Source organism: Varanus komodoensis, unplaced genomic scaffold (genome assembly GCF_004798865.1).
Source record: "Varanus komodoensis strain SLA01 unplaced genomic scaffold, ASM479886v1 scaffold45, whole genome shotgun sequence".
NCBI lineage: Eukaryota > Metazoa > Chordata > Lepidosauria > Squamata > Varanidae > Varanus > Varanus komodoensis.
The window spans coordinates 5362901-5381431 of NW_025336011.1; the positions used below are offsets into that span (position 1 = coordinate 5362901).

The 18531-nt window shown below is 42.3% G+C and overlaps 1 long non-coding RNA gene across 1 annotated transcript; it reads right to left on the reverse strand.

Moving 5' to 3' along the window:
• Positions 1 to 453: 453 nt before the first annotated feature.
• Positions 454 to 16908, reverse strand: LOC123030548. Its single transcript, XR_006416123.1, has 3 exons — positions 16634 to 16908; positions 6161 to 6374; positions 454 to 1288 (listed from the first exon to the last, which is right to left on the reverse strand). It is a non-coding gene; the product is annotated as an uncharacterized LOC123030548 (long non-coding RNA).
• Between the last annotated feature and the right edge of the window lie 1623 nt (positions 16909 to 18531).

The following is an 18531-nucleotide window of genomic DNA, read 5'->3' on the forward strand; positions in this document are numbered from 1 at the left end:
AAATTAATGAATGACTGCCTTTACACGTGTGTCCTTTTAAAGGTAATTAAACCAGAAGGATTTGCAGCAGCCTTTCCCAGCCTAGTATCCTCCAGACATGTTAGGCTGTAGTTCCCCTCATTCTCAGTTACCACAGCTATGCTGACTGGGAATGATGGGAGTAGTAGTCTAACATCTGCAAGACATCAGGCTGGGGGAGGCTGCTGTATACAGTATTCTAAATATGGCTGCATTGTGACACTCGCCATTTCATTTTCAAACTCTTATCCAGTAATCCTTAACACAGGAAAGTTCTGTGATGCTGCTATAGACTACTGTACATTTTCCAAGCATTCCTAAGCTCTCTACTGTGGCTTGCTGCAACTAGTTCAGAAATCACCAGTATATAACATGTTTAGGATTTAAATCAATTATGTCAAAAATTAACACACACAACAAGCAAACCTCAAAAGGTGCTAAAGAAAATAGTTTTATTTAATTGCAAAGACACTTCAATCTTTTTTACATCTGATGTGTTTTGCATATCATTTACACATCTTCAGAAGTAGCAGCCTTGTCTTCTCTTCTGAATAAAGGTTCACTTTACTTTCTGAGGTAACACTTGCCCTCCATCTCTCAGGAAGTTTATTTGTAAATAAAATATGCAATTTAAGTACATTCCTCACCCTGGGCAATTCTCCTCAAGCAGAACTGAGAAGTATTTCCTATTCTCCCAGCAGGTAGTACTCATGCTTGGTCAATACCTAATGGGGTAGGGCAAAGAAGAGGTTGGCTCATATGGTATGGAGAGGACCCCATTATGCACAGACTCCCAGGCAAACTTAGCAGACACAGAACAAGAACAGTGGTCTTCTAATGGATCAGTAACTAACTAAAGAACAGAAATCATAGTGCAGGAATAAATGGTAAATTCACCCAATAGGAGGATGTAAGCAGTGGCATCTCACAGGAAGCTGTATTGGAACGCAGGTGTTTCAATTTGTTCATAAATTAACCAGAATTAGGACAGAGGAGACAAAGTTTGTTAACAACATCAAATTCTTTAGGCTAGTTACAACAGAAAGGGATTACAAGGAACCCCAAAAGGATCTCTCCAAACTGGGAGAACAGACATTAAAATGGCAAACTAAGTTCGATGTAAGTAAGAGTAAAGTGCTGAATGTTAGGGCAAAATAACTCAATTCTGCACATAAGCTGATGGGCACTGAGATAGTGGTGATTGATCAGGAAAGAGATCTTGGGATTGTGGTAGACAGTTCGATGAAAATGTTGACCCAGTGTGCAGTGGCTGTGAAAAAGGCAAATTCCATGTTAGACATAAGTAGGGAAGGAAAGGGAAATAAAACTGCCAAGATCATATTCTCCTTATACAAATTTATAGTGCAACCACAACTGGAATGCTGTGTACAGTTCTGATCACTGCACTTTAAAAAAAAAAGAATTTTTAGAGCTGGAAAAAGAACAGAAATGGACAAAAATGATTTAGGAACTGAACTACTCCCTTATGAAGAGAATTACAAAATTTAGCATTCTTTAGTTTAGAAAAAAGGCAACTATGGGGAGTCATGAGAGAAGATACAAAATTATACATAGTGCGAAGTGGATAGGGAGGATCATCCCATGAAGCTGTTGAATGGGAGATGCAGAACAGGTGAAAGGAAACCATTCTTCACACAGAACATTGTTAAACAAAAGAATTCACTTCCATAAAATGTAGCAAGGGTCACCAACTTTAGAAGAGGACTGGACAAACTCATGAAGGAGAAGACTGTGGGTGGCTATTAGCCCTGATGGCTCTATGCTACCTCCAATATCAGTGGCAGTATGCCTTTGTATACCAGTTGCTGGAGAACATGGATAAGACATTGTTGTCTTATCCACTGCCTTTGGGTTTCCTCTGAACAGCTGGTTGACCTCTGTGTGAAGAGAATGTTCGGCTAGAACAGGGGTCGGCAACCTTTAACACTCAAAGAGCCATCTGGACCCATTTCCCACACAAAAGAAAACACCAGGAGCCGCAAAACCCTTTTGACATCTAAAATGAAGATAACACTGCATATATTGTTTTTTACCTTAATGCTATGTATATCTTCGTTATGATTTAGCTGCAGCTCTTGTTCAGTCACTACAAACTGTTATTTTTAATCTTATAAACTAGTAGGACTCCTTTCATATATTTTGAATAGGAGAACAGCTTTCTGCAGAGTCAAAGTCAGTGCTAAAGGGCTGCCTGCATTAAACAGCAAACCGCTTAAGTTCGTCAGCAGTAAAAGCGAATGAATCTACCCACGTATCATTAAACGTTTGGTTTTCTTCAGAAACTTTTCTTTTCTTCGATTTATCCATGGTTGGCCTACCAGGGGAAGTCGCAGTTATAGGTGTGTTTAGTGACTGATTAGCAGATAAACAGTCAAGTGATATGAACTGTGACAGGTCCCAAGCACAGCTTTTAACATTCAGATGAATGAGATTACATTGGGACAAAGAGAATCCTTTCAACAGGGTTTGAGTAACAGGAGAGCCTGCAGGAAGCTTGTTCCACTCTTTCCCTGCACAATAACAGAGGAATGTAGCAATTTACTTAACCTGCAGCCTTCCTGAGTGGATGCCTCATCATCACCTATTGGTATTTTGTAACTCAGAGCCCCGGTCGCAGAACAGCAACTGTGCCGGTGCGCGTTTCGAGCAACGGAGCCACAGCAGAGGGATTCAAGAGCCACATGCGGCTCCGGAACTGCGGGTTGCCAACCCCTGGGCTAGAAGAACCCTTGATCTGATCCAGCAAGCACGTCTTATGTTCTTAGTTGCATTTATTTGTCCTGAACCCCACATCACAATTCAGCTTCACTGGATTATGACCCTAAACACTGGGGAATGTGAGTGTCCACTTTCTTTGCACAATGGACAGTTTTGTATGCCTCTGCCATGTCTCCCTCTGCTCACATTTTTCTAAGTTAAATTGTTCCAAATGTTGTAATCTTTCCTCTGTCACCTGATTGTTTTGGTTGCTGCTTTTCACACCTTTTCTTACTCTACAATTAACTTTTTTGAGGAAATCAATGGCTACTAGTCCTTATGGCTCTATATTACCTCCAGTAAACCTCTCAACACCATTACTGGTCTATTATTGCATATACAGTATGCAATAATAGATCATGGGTATCTGTTTGGCCAGTATTGGAATTAGAACACTGGACTACATAGACCTTAGATCTCATTCGGCAGACCTCTTACAACTTTAGGGGGTTCAGTGCAAGCTGCTCTGTCTTGCAACACCTCTTTGTCACTTGCTGCCCCTGACAAGCACTACCTGAGACAGCTTCCTAACTCTGCCTAACTTGCTGCACCAACCCCTCAGCCTTTTTAATAATCCAAAGACGAAATGACTGATTCTGACAGCTTAGTTTATCTGCTGCATGGTCTTTTATGGTTTTATTGTGTTGTTCAATTTTGAAGTGTTTAAACAAAATGCCTAGATCACTATTATTAATATATATATGTATGTATGTAACAAAACTTATGTAAAAAGAACATCTTTTGCCAGTCTTTGAAAAGAGATGAGAGATGGGTTCTCCTGTGCATGAAATAATAATAGACAATACATGCACAGAGTATCAGAGCACTGGTATAACACTGTTATGTTTAATGCAAGTATCAAATGAGAGATGCAATTCTAGACAGGAAAAAATTGGTAGATACAATACTACTGGGGACGTTGTTATATACCATCAAGTGTTCTCCATCTTATGGCAACCCTATAAATTAAAGCCCTCCAAAACGTCCTGTCTTTGACAGTCCTGCTTAGCTGCTCTAAATTCAAGGCTGTGGTTTCTTTTTTGGAAGTGTAATCTGTAGTGTTTCTCCTTGGACATGTCTCAAACAGATGTACTGGGCACTTTGCGACATCATTTCTCTTTGACTTGCTTTGTTCCCAGCATTTTGTCATACTCTAGAATTGGCTGAGGATGTGTTCACACTAACAGTTCACACAGTTCTGTCCCTAGTACTATATGATTTACTTAGCCAGGAAGAGATTGCTATAAAATTGTTCCTAGAACAACATTACTTGTTTATTGTTTTATTTACTGAGAATAGTTCAAGGGTAGAGTGTACCATTCTACCCTTCAAGACAGAAATAGTTGAACAGAGTAGTCATTTGAAAGGCAGAATTACTCAGCCTTTCTTGCTTATTTTTTAAGATAGCTTTTTAAATTATATAGTTCTTTTCATGATTTATGGTTTTAATGTTATTTTTCTTCTTAAGATGTTATGGCTTTAAGTTGTTCCCAAAAATGAGAAGTGAAGCAATAAAACAGGACAGAATGCAAAAAAACAAAACCTTATTCTCAGACGTGCCAAAACAAAATTTATACTGAAGCCAACACATTTCAGAACTAGAAGTTCCTTTGTGTCAGGGACAATCCAAAAAATATCATTTTAGCAAAAAGTTGGTATATAAAAGTTAATAATTAATTGATTGATTACATGGTTACTGGATATAGAGTATTTTTTTTTAAACAAATCAGAAAGAACAACCACAAGTTACCTCTCACTGAAGTGGAATTTCAGAGATTCAGAAGTGAAGTACCTGACATGAAATAAACTGCTAGTTTGAAAAAGCAGGCACAGAAACCTATGCTAGGAAACAGAACAAAGGATGGAGGCATGCAGAAAAGAGTTGATTCAGTCCTCAGTGGCTCCCACTGAGTTCCATGGGGCAAAATAAAAGCAACACCTGTTCCGCACTCCATGTATTGAAATCATCACAGAGAAAGGTTAGCTCAAATCCTAACAGGAATCCAGGATACATGTTTTTATTGTCTTCCTTATGGGAATTAATGACATATATTCTTCCTTGGGGAAAAGTAGTACAGTCAGAAATTGCTGGGCAACCCAGCTTTTATTGAAAGGGATGCCTCAGAGGAGGTGGAGAAGCTATCCAAAGTCATTCTTCTGCATTTTCATGAAGGAAGCTCCTAGGCCAGTGGTGGCAAACCTATGGCAAAATGCCACAAAATAGTACACAAGATTTGGAGTTCTACAGAACTCTTAATCAAACTGGAAATTATGCAAAAGAGCTGAGTGAAATGGCTAGCTTGGTGTTAAATCTGCACCAGTCAGTCTTAAAATGAATGTAGGAAGGGGTGACAGACTTAGACTATCCAAAGGCACATGCAGTTTCAGGTTAGCACCAGCATGCTGTGACACAAAAACACACACCAAAGCGGATTCCCCATTTTCAAGAATATAAAATTTAACAATTACTCGAAAGTATCCTCCAGCTTTTGTCCCAATGCCCTAACACAGATCTGGTTCCAAGACAAATAAAGAGGGAAAGCTGACACAGGGCTATTAGAACAGTTGAAAAAAGAACCAGCAGGGAACAAACATCTCTAGGAGGTTCCTAGGAGGGAATGGTAGTGTGATGGTCTGCACCAGCTGCAAAGCATCACTGCATTGGGATGCTGTGGGCAATTTAAATGGCAGGCTTCTTATATTATCAGATACTCAGTGGCCATGGACAGGAGCAGACAACTGGGTATTAATGGAGAGTCCTGGAGGGTTGGAGATGTTACATGTGGATGTCAGGTGCTCCTGTCAGCTGCAAGATAAGTGCACCATTCTTTCTTAATAAGGCCTTGAGGTATCACACATTTTCACAGGGAGGCTGACCTGGAGTTGAATAACTCCTACTGCCCATGGGCAACAAATTCAGTGAAAAACTGTTTCAGCTGATACCATGGAAGTAGGTGGGTGCAGACAGGGGCTGAGATGGGCCTGCTTCTCCATTGGGAGAATGGGGATAATTGAGAGAATGGGCAAGAAAGTGGACACTGCAAGCACCTGAGGGGCTGGCAAAAAGATGGGCTCACCCCCGCACCCCTCAAATTTAGATCGCCCATGAGCTGACAGAAAGATAGTGGGCACAGCTGTTCCATCTATTTTAACATTTCTCAGAAATATCCAGCAAAGAAACCCTTTCTACTAGAGGCTGAAGCTTCCACACTTTCACCAGCCACCCTAAGTGACATCCAATGGACAATTACATAAGCCCACCAAAGCAAGTTCCATATCTCTCCCCAAAGCAACTTGACCAAAGCCAAGAAAGCAGTAGCACCACTGGCCCCCTGCTCCTTCCATCATCCCTTGCCTCACCTACCTGACTCATTCTTAGAGTTCATGTTGTCCTTCTTGGTAGGTGGCTGCCTGATGAATAATCAGGAAGAAGGCGGCGGCAGCTGCTTGGAGAGTTAGATCTCTGGTGATGTTCAGGTAAGGAGCAGGGGCTGACAGCGGAGATGCTTAGATGCTGTTCTGCCAACACTGTTGGGACATCCCTTGTGGCAAAAGAGGCAAGTCCTTCTAGGGAAATCCTAGGGAAATAAAAAATGACACATCAGTAAAACTATCCCATTACAGAAGGAGCCAACTGGTCTTGCTCAAGCTGTTCTGCAAAAGAAAGGTTATGGAGATCACAGGGGATCAGTCAGTTGTTGTCCTGATAAACATCAGGTTTGAACACACTGCTTGAGAAAGAAACAAGAGTTGTACTACCCTACAAAGCTCTTCTCACTGCTCTCTTTACACCCCTCTTCCCCTTGCACCTGCTCAGCACTGGAATCACCCCACTATCTGACAAACCCTGTTCCATCATACCCCATTTTTCCAAGAGACCACAAGTTGATTAATCAACTGACTATTACATGTGTGTTATAGCTTCTCCGCCACAAATCCCCTAAGTGTCAGAGGCAGAGACAGAGATAGCCCTTACCAACTTATCAGTTTGGTCTGATACACTAACAGCTATCCTATCTGGACAAGGATACAATTATCCATGCTCTGATACCCATCAGTTTGGATTACTGCAATGCATCATGCATGCAGTTATCATTTCTAAACAGTCCAGAAATTTCATTCAGTGGCAAAACATGGCAAAATGATTGATACCAGCTGTTTGGATCATATAATGTCTATATTTCTTCAAATGTGCTGAATGCCAGTCCCTTCTCAAGCCCAATTCAAGTGCTAGTTTTGGCTTGTAAAACTACACAGCTTGGGACCAAGCTACCAGAAGGATCACTTTCTTCCATAGTTACCTATCTAGATCCTACAGTCACTTTTAGAGGTGCTTCTCAAGGCATTCCAGCTAGTGCAAATTGATAGATGGTTACCATTAAAAAGGGCCTTTTTAGTGATGGTGCCCCAACTGAAGAATGACTTCTCCAGAGAGGCTTACCTGAAACTACACTGTGATCCTAAAGTCTGAAGATCTTTTTATTCTCTCACACATTATATGAGCGTTCACAAGTTATGTTAATATTGTTTAAGAGCTTTTATAGATTGTTTAATCTTCTCCTATGTTTTAATGTTGTTAGCTGTTTTTAATCGTCTATTTACTTTGCATTACAGTAGGATTTTATCTTCTTTGATATTTAGATTGTAGCACTTAAAATGTTAAAATCTTTAAATCTTTAGTTTATATTTTGCAAACTGTCCAGAGGGCTAGACTAGATGAGTAGTGTATCTAAGTGCTGAAAAAAACAAACATAATTAAAAAATGTTATTTCTCTTTCAAAAAACTGACATGTAAGGCAAGGTTGCCCCTCTGCAAAAATGTACTTTACCCTTTCTGTTTGCCGATACCTTCAGTATATATTCCTGCACCACTAGTAATTTGGAAACAAAAGTTTACCAAAGTGCATTTTTAGGACACAATCCTACATTTCATGTTCAAACACAAATTCAACTTTCTTACTAATTTTTTTGAAAACCTGGAGTCAGTGATGCCTCTTCAATGCCCTGATTTACCAGTCCTGAATTTGCCATTAGAAATTTTATCTTTACTCAGTCACCAAGCAAAGTGAGGTCTTAGGTTTAACACAACCATTTGCCATTTCATTTGTTGGAACATTTGTAACATGAAACCTCTCACTGAACACTGAGATGGTGGGAATTTAATGGACACAATTCTACATTTAAGTCTAAACACCAGCTCTGCTCCCACTTTGGGTTTCAAGGGGAAAGAGGAAAGGTGCAAAATGCATTGTAAAGTGTTATGTACTTTGCAGGCTGAGATATCGCAATCAAAGTTCATAAGGACATTTCAAGATAGGCAGTATTGGCAGTTTCAGGTCTGAACCTCTGTTCAGCTTCCACACCTGTTTTTATAAAAATGTTTTAAAAAACACACACAGAGAAAGATATTCAACATAGTCATTGCACGTTAACATTCTTAAAATTAAATTTGGCAAGTTAAGTTAATTGCATGCTTTGTTTTTCAGTTAGGCCAGAAAATATGTAAGTAACAGTATAATGCAGACTTTTGGGCAGCAGGAAATAGTAGAATTGGAGGAACGAAGGTCACTGGCAGGGAGGTATCAGTAGATAAGAGCATAAAGATAGAATGGGGTCAAGGCTGTAGAACACTTTGAAGCTGAGAATAAGTGTTTTATGCTGTACAGACCAGGATGAGACTTCAGCACAGGAATTTGAAAAGGGACAACACATGGTCTGTTCAGATGTTTAGAAAAGATCAAGAATGCTGCACAACTGTAGATCATGTAAGCCATATTCTGGACGTCTACCCCCACACACGCCATGCATCATAGGTCCAAAGTGTAACAAGAAAAAGCTGGAGAGAAATCAGGTTGCAGAAAGCAATGTGAGAAGGTCCAAAGGATGAAGAAAGATTAAAAGGAACGGTCAGGTTTTTGCAACATCATAGACAGGTGAGCAAGAAGACTGAAGATGAAGATGGATAGGAAAGGAAAGCTATCATAGCTAAAGCCAAAATTCTGCATCTTGTTGATAGAGTGAATATAGAGCAGTTTAGAATAGGAATGCTTGGGAAGAAAGATGAACAGTTGTTAAACACCATAATCAATACATCAAGGCTAAATCTGTTGCCATAAATCAAAGCTGGACATATGCTAAGACTGAGATGGTAATTAAGTAAAGATATGAGGAGGCAGGCAGGCAGGCAGGCAAGGATGCAAGACTGAATGAACGAATGAAGTCAGGGATATATGGTTCAGTATCATCAGCATATATAAGGTGCGGAAAGCCATAAAATTTGATGAGATCACCTAATAACAACATGTAAAGAACAGAGGGAGAGGGGAGGGACTAGGAATTAACCCTTGAAGAACCACGCAAGGCTGAAGTCTAATTTTCATTGGAAACAATAAATCCAAGTCTGAGTTCTATCACTTCATGCTGCGGATGGAAAGTTAGCATGTAGCACAGACACACTCAAGACTAGTCTACTTTCCAACATTCCAGTTTTCCAAGTTCGAGGAGAGTTTTTATATATAGAAATATTCAATCATGTGGAATTCACAGCCACAGTCTGAGGTGGTACAGGCCAGACAGGGCTTTGCCACCACAGCACGCACTAGAAATGAGGGTTTCCTCGTTCCTAAAGCTTCCTACCCTGGAAACATTAAACTAAGGAGATAGGGATCAAGGAGTGTTTGGGGGTTTTAAGAATAAAGGAGATAATAGTACACCAGGGTATGATGCAGGAGCTGGAGAGGACAACCTGCTGATGTGTCCTGCTTGTGGGCTTCCCACAGGTAGGTGGTTGGCCAAGTGGTGAACACAATGCTAAACTAGTTGGACCCTAGTCTGATTCAGCAGAACTCTTACGTAATAAATCAACAGCAAGGAAGATGGCTACTGTAGTTATTTATTTATCACATTATAATTTATTTATTTATCGTTTATTTAGAGATAGGGATCTCTAGGTGGCTTACAACAGTACTCAAAACACAATTCTTAAAAACAATAAAAACATCACATAAAACAGTGACAATATCATAGTGGCCATTTAAGACAATAAATATAGCAAATTAGATGGACAACTATACCATTAACATTAAATAAGTTAACATCTGTTGTTAAAATGCCTGGTAGAGAGAAACGTTTTCACTTGGTGCCGGAAAGTGAATAATGTTGGTACCAAGCAAATCTCTCTGGAGAGCCTATTCCATAAGTTTAGGAAATTATAGGATCCAGAAGGCATCAGATGAAGGTAATAGGGTAGCCACCCACTCTGATGGCACTGAGGAGAGAAGGAAGGAAGGAGCAAGAAAGTGGAGAAGGGTAGATTATGTCTTACACTAAAAATTAAGAAGCATGGCATTTCTTGCATTACATTTAAGCAGCAGTGCCTTTTAAACAGACTTCTTGCCTCTAGTTTTCCAACCTCTGGTTCCTGATAAAAGTCAGGACCAGCTCCTGCTAGCAATGGCAAGGGCCATTCTTCTTTTGACTAGGCCAAGAAGTAGGGAGCACTGTCATGAGCGTGGGTTTTGGAGTTGCCGCATACAATCCAAAGGACTGAAGAATTCAAAGAACACTGTAACTTCCCAATGAACAATCCCAATGGCCTACCACTTTTTTTTCAACACTGGGATAACTATAAAATCAAAGGTGTGCTTGGTTTTGCATACTGATGTGCATTCTGATGGGTTCCTCTTGGGGCTCAAAACTTAAGGAATTGTACATTGTGACAACTATGTAAAGAATCCATAGCAATTCAGCAGATCTTTTATTTCTTACATAAAAGCACAGTGTTAGGCACTTTAGAAACAAACAAAAAAGGATGCACTATAATATGATGCACTATGGGAAGTGGCTAGTCACACATTTGATTTTTAAAATCATTACATCAAAAATCTCCACATACATGCATTTTAACAAACTTAAATTAGGCCAGTATTTCATGTTTGGGAATCCAGACCAAGCATCTGCAAAGGGAGGGAACCTGAAAGGAGTGCAAAATCATTAACCCCTCCCTTGACTATCATTTTCCCGGCCACTTTATGCTGTGATGGACAATGCATGTCAGGAACCCCAGCTGGATGGGGTGACAGTGGCAGGGAAGAGGATGCTGCAGTAAGTGGCAGTGGGAGGAAGGACAGCTAAAGCGGAAGATTTTGGGTTATGTACTTACCCTCCCCACTTCTTTGCTTGAAAAGGTCCCTCACCATGCTGGTTTGCAACTGTTCAGTAACAAGCTAAATTCCAAATATTTAATAGGTAAGGAAAAGACCAAGCTCTTTTTCCCAACTATTTCCTGCTCTTCTCAATTCTCCTTTCACAAAGGAGGGAGGGACCACAAATTAACCTTTGGATGCCCTTTGCATGCAGAAGGTCCCAGTTTTAAGCCCTGGGATCTCCAATTAAGAAAATCAGGGAGCACATGATGGAAAAGACATGAGATCTTGGACAGCCACCACAACTCAGATAACATTGGCCTAGATCAGGGATGGTGAACACCTTTTAGTTCAAGGGCTAAATTATATTTCAGAAAAGTCTGGGCAGGAGAAAGTGTTTTAAGAGCTAGGTGGAGCCAAAGGCAAAACAGGCATGGCTAAAATAACAGCATATTTTTGCTTAAAGTTCTTTCTCCTAATAGCTATTGTGACTATTATAAAGTGTAATAATTAAGGCTAAGCCTTAAGAGAGGCATCTCAACTCCCCCCGCATTCTAAAACTGCACAAAGGCTGGGAAACCATCAGTGCCCAGGAGAAAGGGTTGAACCTCCTGAGGCACCCCAGAATACAGAATCCAAGCAATCTGTATTTGCCATCCAAGCTTAAACTTCTGTGACCCTAGGCTAAACAGAAGAGTAGTTGGTGCTGCTGTAACAGCACATCTTTTATTCCATACAATGGACTTTAATTGGTGAAAAGGGAACTGCCAAACTACCACTGTACATGTTTGGATGTAACGTGCAGCTTAGCTCTGCATTCTCTCTAACAGCAACTTACCGTACTTTTTGCTCTATAAGACGCACTTTTTTCCCCCTCAAAACTAAGGGGAAATGTCTGTGCGTCTTACAGAGTGAATGTGTGTGTGCCCGACACCCGGGATGCTGCCGGCCCGCCTGCACCATGTGGCACCACCTGGCCAGCATGCGCTCGGCGCGCCCTGCTCCACCCCCACCCCAGCGCAGGTGAGAGCTGTGCCGCTCAAGGGGAGCGGTGTGCAAGAGGAGGAGCCGCGGGCTTTAACCCCCCGGCCGCACGGAGAGACGGACTGCTCACCCCCACCGCCCAGGAAGACCTGCTGCCGCTGCGCCACCTGGAAGACCACCGCCGGCACGCTGCCGGCCCGGCTGCACCACGGCGTGCCCTGCTCTGCCCCCCTCCTCCAGCGCAGGTGAGAGCTGTGTGTTTTCAAATGGCAACCCGTCTTTTAATGAAGCCCATGGGGAAGTGATGGGGAATGTGCCTTGATTATCAGGAAGCTTTCCATGGATCCCTCCTCTAAAAACTAGGTGTGTCTTATGGTCAGGTGCGTCTTATAGAGCAAAAAATACGGTAGTGACAAATTTAGCTGGAGGGAATATGTGACAGAAGTAGTTATTTCTTCTGTCACAGGAATTTAGAGTTTTACAGCTTAGCTCTGATTTATGTTTTCCTAGTAAGAGCAATGGGAATTTATAACTCACTTGCCACTTTCACCTACTGGAATGAAATTGGGACAGTGAGCTCCAAATTTGATGTCAACTTTCCCTCTATTAGGAGCAACAGAATCGTATCATGGTCTGTTACAATCCTCATTCAATCCAATTAGGTTGGTGGATTGCCTGAAACCTTTAACACTAAGTACAGACATGGTGCCAGGTGGACTGGGATGGGGTGAAGGAATTTCGAATTTTATCCCTCTGCACTAAACCGCATCAGGGTCAACACAACGTATTTTGCAGCCTAAGACGTAGTACTAGATGGACTGAGGAGCAGGGGGGACAAGTGCAGAAGTGGCCCACCATGGCTGCTCAATCTTACTTCAACCCTGGCAAAGGAATCATGTTCACCACCACATCTGAAAGAGCCAGCTAGTTTAGGAGCTCCAGAATAGATTATGCGGCACAGACTGCTCCATCTCAAATGGGAACAGACAGGAGGTCTAGAAGAAACCATTGTGTTACTGCCACTGTTGCCCCCAAGAATCTGCAGTCTGAGGCAGTTACCCCATTTTGCCTAATTGTAAGGCTAGTGCTGAACTGCATGATGGTTTCAAGTCTTTTAAGGCAAGGGTTCTTGAACTCTGCCCTAACAAATGAAGAACAGAAAGTCTGAGCCTGTATGAGAAGTGGATTTTAAGCTGGACAATTCGGCTGGCAAAACTGCATGGATTTATTATTTATAGTTAATAGTGTGCTACATCTTATACTAAAATGTACACCTCACTCTGACCCAACCATCAGGAATGAGGGAAGGGAGCACACCTTGTAGCTCCTTGCATGGGGGAAGCATGCAGGTAATCTGGTAAAGATCCCTAACTTTGTGGTAAGAACACATGCTTTGCATGCAGAAGGTCCAGAGTTTGTTCCCCAGAATCTCCAGATAAGACCCAGAAAGACCAGTGCCTAAAATACTGATAAGCTACAGCCAATAAGCCTATAGACAAAGTGAAATTAGGTGGCTCAGCAAATTTCTGTGTTTTGATTGTGGTTATTCAAAGACATTATATATATATTTTGGAGACACTCTTACTGACAAGGTTCAAGGCCATGATCTGAAAGTTTTAAACAGTTTCTGGGGTTAAATACCAGTACTGTAAACATCAGTCTTCACTGGTATATATGTAGAGAAACATGGTTTTTCATCTGCTTCTTGGTCCAATCAAACCACTTTAGAAATCTGGATTAAGAGTGCCAGGAAAGAGTTTTAAGTAAATTTCATTTCTCCTAGCAACTGTGCACACCCTCTGTAGGCAGGAGTGCTTGATATCAAACAATGGTTTCTTGTGTTTTGGCTGATTTCAAGCTCAATTTTGACCACCATAAGAGTTAGATATATGGGGTGAGGTAGTGGGGGATGGGAGACACAACAATAGGCTAGGATCACAGGACTGTCGAATCATAGACATGAAGCAAGGCCATTTAGTTTCAAGTCTCAAAGCCCTTTATACGTTGTCTCAGTAATCCTGTTCAACAGCTTTGTGCAGCCAGTATTGTTTTCTCCATATTACAGATGGCCGGAGGGTGGGGGTGGGGGGTTAAAAAATACTGATGCCTAAGGTCACCAAGCAAATAAGCTAGGTACTTCCTGCATAACTCATACTCCTACTTGCTATACAAACTATGAAGGGCAAGGTAAGTTACTCACACCAATCTTCAAAAGAGACACACTCATGCAATCTAGACCACTGTGTGCCACAAAGAACAAGCAAGTGCACCAGATCAAGGGGGGCTCCAGAAGTTCAAGCAAAAAGGCAAACTACATACTAGGACAGAAAGCCAAGAAGATGCACAACCCACAAAGATCTCTCACCAATTTGACCTGAGTGAAAATTCCACAGAAGCATATCTTGGCAGTCAAGTTGCACTTCAACCATTAAAACCAGATTCCAAGTGAGGTAGTCCAGAGGTGGAGACAGCCTGCACAGGACTGAAGCAAGTCACATGAATCCCTTTGTTACACTGTGTGGATAACTTATGCCTGTCAGCTCCAATCCAAACAAAACAGCCCTAATATCTGAAAGAACAACATGGGATGAAGCCAAATAGGAATTAAACCTTAGGAATTAAGTCTGACTTGGTCCTTCTCAACAGGAATACTCCCATGCTATTTCCCTTACACACAAACAGTTTTTAATGAGTGTCGGGAAGCAGCCAGAACATGCACAGATGGAAAACAACTGAACAGTCTATACATGATGTTATATAGTTCTACAGTTCAAAAAATAATAAGCAAAGTGGTATTCAGAACTCTTTAACTGCATGAATCTGAAGATCATTTAACTGAATCTTGCAAATGTCCCTTTCGAAAGGTTAGGAAAAGCCTAGCTGTTTCTGCAGGCAGTCATGCATGCACAGATTCCAATCATGTTAAGTTGCTTTTCAGCAGGGTAATACCCAGTCCACATATAGTGGATAATGTGGAAAACACAATGATCTGACCCTTTAATCTGTCTAGAAGTACATTTTTGCACAATAAACTGATCAGAGGGCTAACACTAAACCCAAAAGTCCAGGAATTATGAATGCTTGTTCAGTTTGTGCTGCCCTTGCCCTTCAGCTCCACCCCTAATTCTGCTAGTACTCCATGCAGCATCAAACACTGATGCCCACATATTTCCTCAGTTCAGGAAATATGCAGTTTCTGAGACTTACTGCAAAAACACAGTTCCTCTTCTGAAAGCTGTCTCTACCCCATTCATCAAATTCCACCTACTGTGTTCTTCCCAAAGCATGCCACAGATAAAACTAGAACCCAGACTCCATATTTCAGAGAAGCTTCATAAAGATGATGTCAACTATCATTGTTAAAAAAAGAAAATGCTACTATGAAGATCTTTGCTTTGTTCTTTGCCCGGATGAAACACACACATTCTCAATTCAGACACATGAACCTCTCCTCAACATTGCTTGTGTAATACAAACAAAAATCCATGCATCAATAAGCACATTTTTATTTGCATGCTCAGTCCCCACACCACAACATCCTTATTACTGCCGACAAGTGGACAAGAAATGTCAGCAACCTCCACCCCCCAGAAAAAAACGGAATGGTTGTAGTTAAAGCAAAAATTAGTATGCCATGAGCTTCAATGACAGGGATGTAAATTCTCCTTTGCAATTGTTCTGGAAACTGAAGTCAGATTTTGGGGGGTAAAATTCCCCACTCACACACACAGCAACATGAAGACATTGAAACCTGGAGGCAAACCCCACATCACATCAAGGCATTGAGAATATGCAGAGGGGTGCAGAAGGAGGACACAGCAGACACAAAATTGTTCCCCTCAAAAAGTGAAGTGTAGCAGAATGGTTAGAGTGTTTGAGCTTTAGTCCCCATTTAGTAACGAAATTAACTGGGTCAATCAGTAACTCCCTGGTTAACCTACCTCACACGGTTGTTGTGAGGATAAAGTGAAGAGGAGCATGACCAGGTAAGCCGCCTTAAGTTTCTTGCAGGAAAAAAAAGGCCAGATATAAATATAAATAGTGAAGTAGAGCACACGACGACAGACCTCCCCCCCGCGCCACACACACACAAGCGCGCGCATACACACACTTCATTTGTGTTCTGAATGAGAACTCGGGAGTTTGTTTTCCACCCATTTCTCTGGAATGAAGGGCTAAAAAGTTCGGCTTGTGAGGCGACAGACTCGGCTTCACGCCCGATGCTCCCGACCACATCGAAGCCGCAGCTTTCAATGACAGAGAGGGAGGCGGAGGCAGGAGTGGCCAGTCGAGCAACACCCCAACTCCACCCTGGACCAAGTGCCACACTCATTTGGCACGACTGCCCTGCCAGCGGGCCGTTATAGCCTTACCACCCCACACTCACCCCCAGCCCGCCGGGGCTCTCTATTCGCAGCCTCCTCCCGTCGGGCTCCGGTCGCTCCCTCGGGCAAAACTTTCGCGCGCCTGGAGGACTCCCGCACCGCAGACCCGAGCGCCTGCCTAAAGATTGCAGCGCTCCGTCCGTGGATCTTCGCTCTCTCCGTGCCGCGTACTTCTCCGCTCGCTGTTCTGCAGCTCCACAGAGCCGTCCTTCGGCCAGCGCCCGCCTAACTTACAACGCGCAAGCCGGCAAAGGGGAAGACGAGGAAGAAAAAGAGGTTGCAGCAGGACAACCTTCACCCATCCACGTTCCCCTCCTTTTTTACCTGCCAGAATTTCGGGAAAATGGCGCGTTCCTGCTGCTGCTGCTTTTCTTGAAGATGTTCGTGCAGGATGGAAAGCTTGCAATTACTGGGCCCGTCTTGTCCCAGTTGTAGCTCTTCTTCCTCCCCACCACCACCACCACCACCAAGAAAAAAAAGGAAAACTATAACCGGCTGTCCCTGCCACGGCAGCCCTTCATAACCACAACCACCTCCTCCTTTTCCTCTTCTCCTCCATCTTTGCAGCTGGTTTTGCTCGCCCTCCGCCGCCGCCACCAAACACTAACAACAACATTCAGTGACGTCATTCGCCGTCACGTGACGGGCCCCTTGCTCTATAAATAGGCCCGCTCCCTCTCTCGCCTGGTTGGTGAGGGGGTTTGCTTAAGGAGGAGGGGTTCGTCCTGAGTGATGTTAAAGGGCCCGCTGGAAGCTAGGAAAATACCAGTCAAAACGGAATGACTTTTCCTAACCTTCTCCTTGTGTTACGTTATTAGAATGCCAACCCTATTCTCCAATATTTGTGGAAAGAAAAGAAAAAATGAGGGACGTTTATTTGTAATTTTATTTAAAGTATTCCTAGGCCTCCCTTCAGAGTAGGAATTTGCCCAAAATGGCTTACAATATTATCAAATAAATCAGCATGTATAAAAAAATACTGAAAGCACCCTAAACCTACAAAATCTGCAGCTACATTTCAGAACAGTCTGATTGTTAATTCATTATATTTATAACCCACTTTTCCAGCCAAAGAAAAAAACTGACCTTCAAGAAAGACCAAGGTTTTAAAAGATAATGAAGACAACATACCTTAAATACAAGTAAAGAATAACAGTAAAAGAAAAGAGCAGCTTGTTTGTAAATATTCCTGATTTCAAAATAAGGATCACTGTCTGATAGCCTCCTTCCTTTTCTCCATTAGTCACAGCTAGGTTCAGGTTGGAAGGGACCCTGCAATCACAATCACAATCAATTACAATCACAAACACAAACACATACACAGAGAGCGAGAGAGGGAGAATGTTCTACAGTGCTACAAAGCACTGAGGGAAATATTTACTGGCTAGTGTCTTTTAGGCACCCACCTCAACAAATTGGTAGGCCCTGGACAGGACTTGAGGCAGAAATCCCGGATTCTGCTCAGGAGAATGAGAACAGGAGGGTAGGGGCAAAAGCAGCAAAGCTATCTTTCCACATGTTGCAGTAAATAACGTAATTATTACCAGAGCTGTCTCTGTCATTAGGCTGGGTGAAGCAGCAAGTGACTGTGAAGTGCTGGAAGATAGAACTGTGTGCACGACAGAGCCTGCCCTTTACTCCTTTGTTTTGTTTTCAAGCATGGGGGATGCTGTCCCATCACCAGTGCTGAGATACTGTTCAATTACAGGATCCTTCATATCTGTAAAAGGAGGTGCCATTTTTTTCCTTCACCTGAGACCAGCCCTGTTATGTTACTCTCTGAAAACTGGGTTTAGTAAGGCCATGAAGTTCGCAGACTAAAATTACCCAGGTGCTGCACCACCGCCATGAAAGGGCCCAAGGGCAAGAAATGCCAGATTCCAACACTGAACCTGCCACTAGTACAGGTTACTAAAGGCTTGAGACTGCCTGTGGTGTGTTCCTGTATGTTGATATTGCATGAAGTCCAGTGGCTTAAAAGCCCAGACAGTATTTGTTTTTCTGCTGTGTTTTTACCTAAAAGAACAAATGCTCTTCAAGTTCATAATTCAACCAGTGTATAAAATTGTGACAGCAGCATGTGAGTGGTAGCAGGTTTCTTGGATGGTCACCAACCTCACCAACACCTTCCCTGAGGATGTTTGGACCAATGGGATGGTCTATTTGGTGTGTGTGATAATGAAGGTGGTGCTATTTAGCATGGCTCCACTCACCTGTTGCTA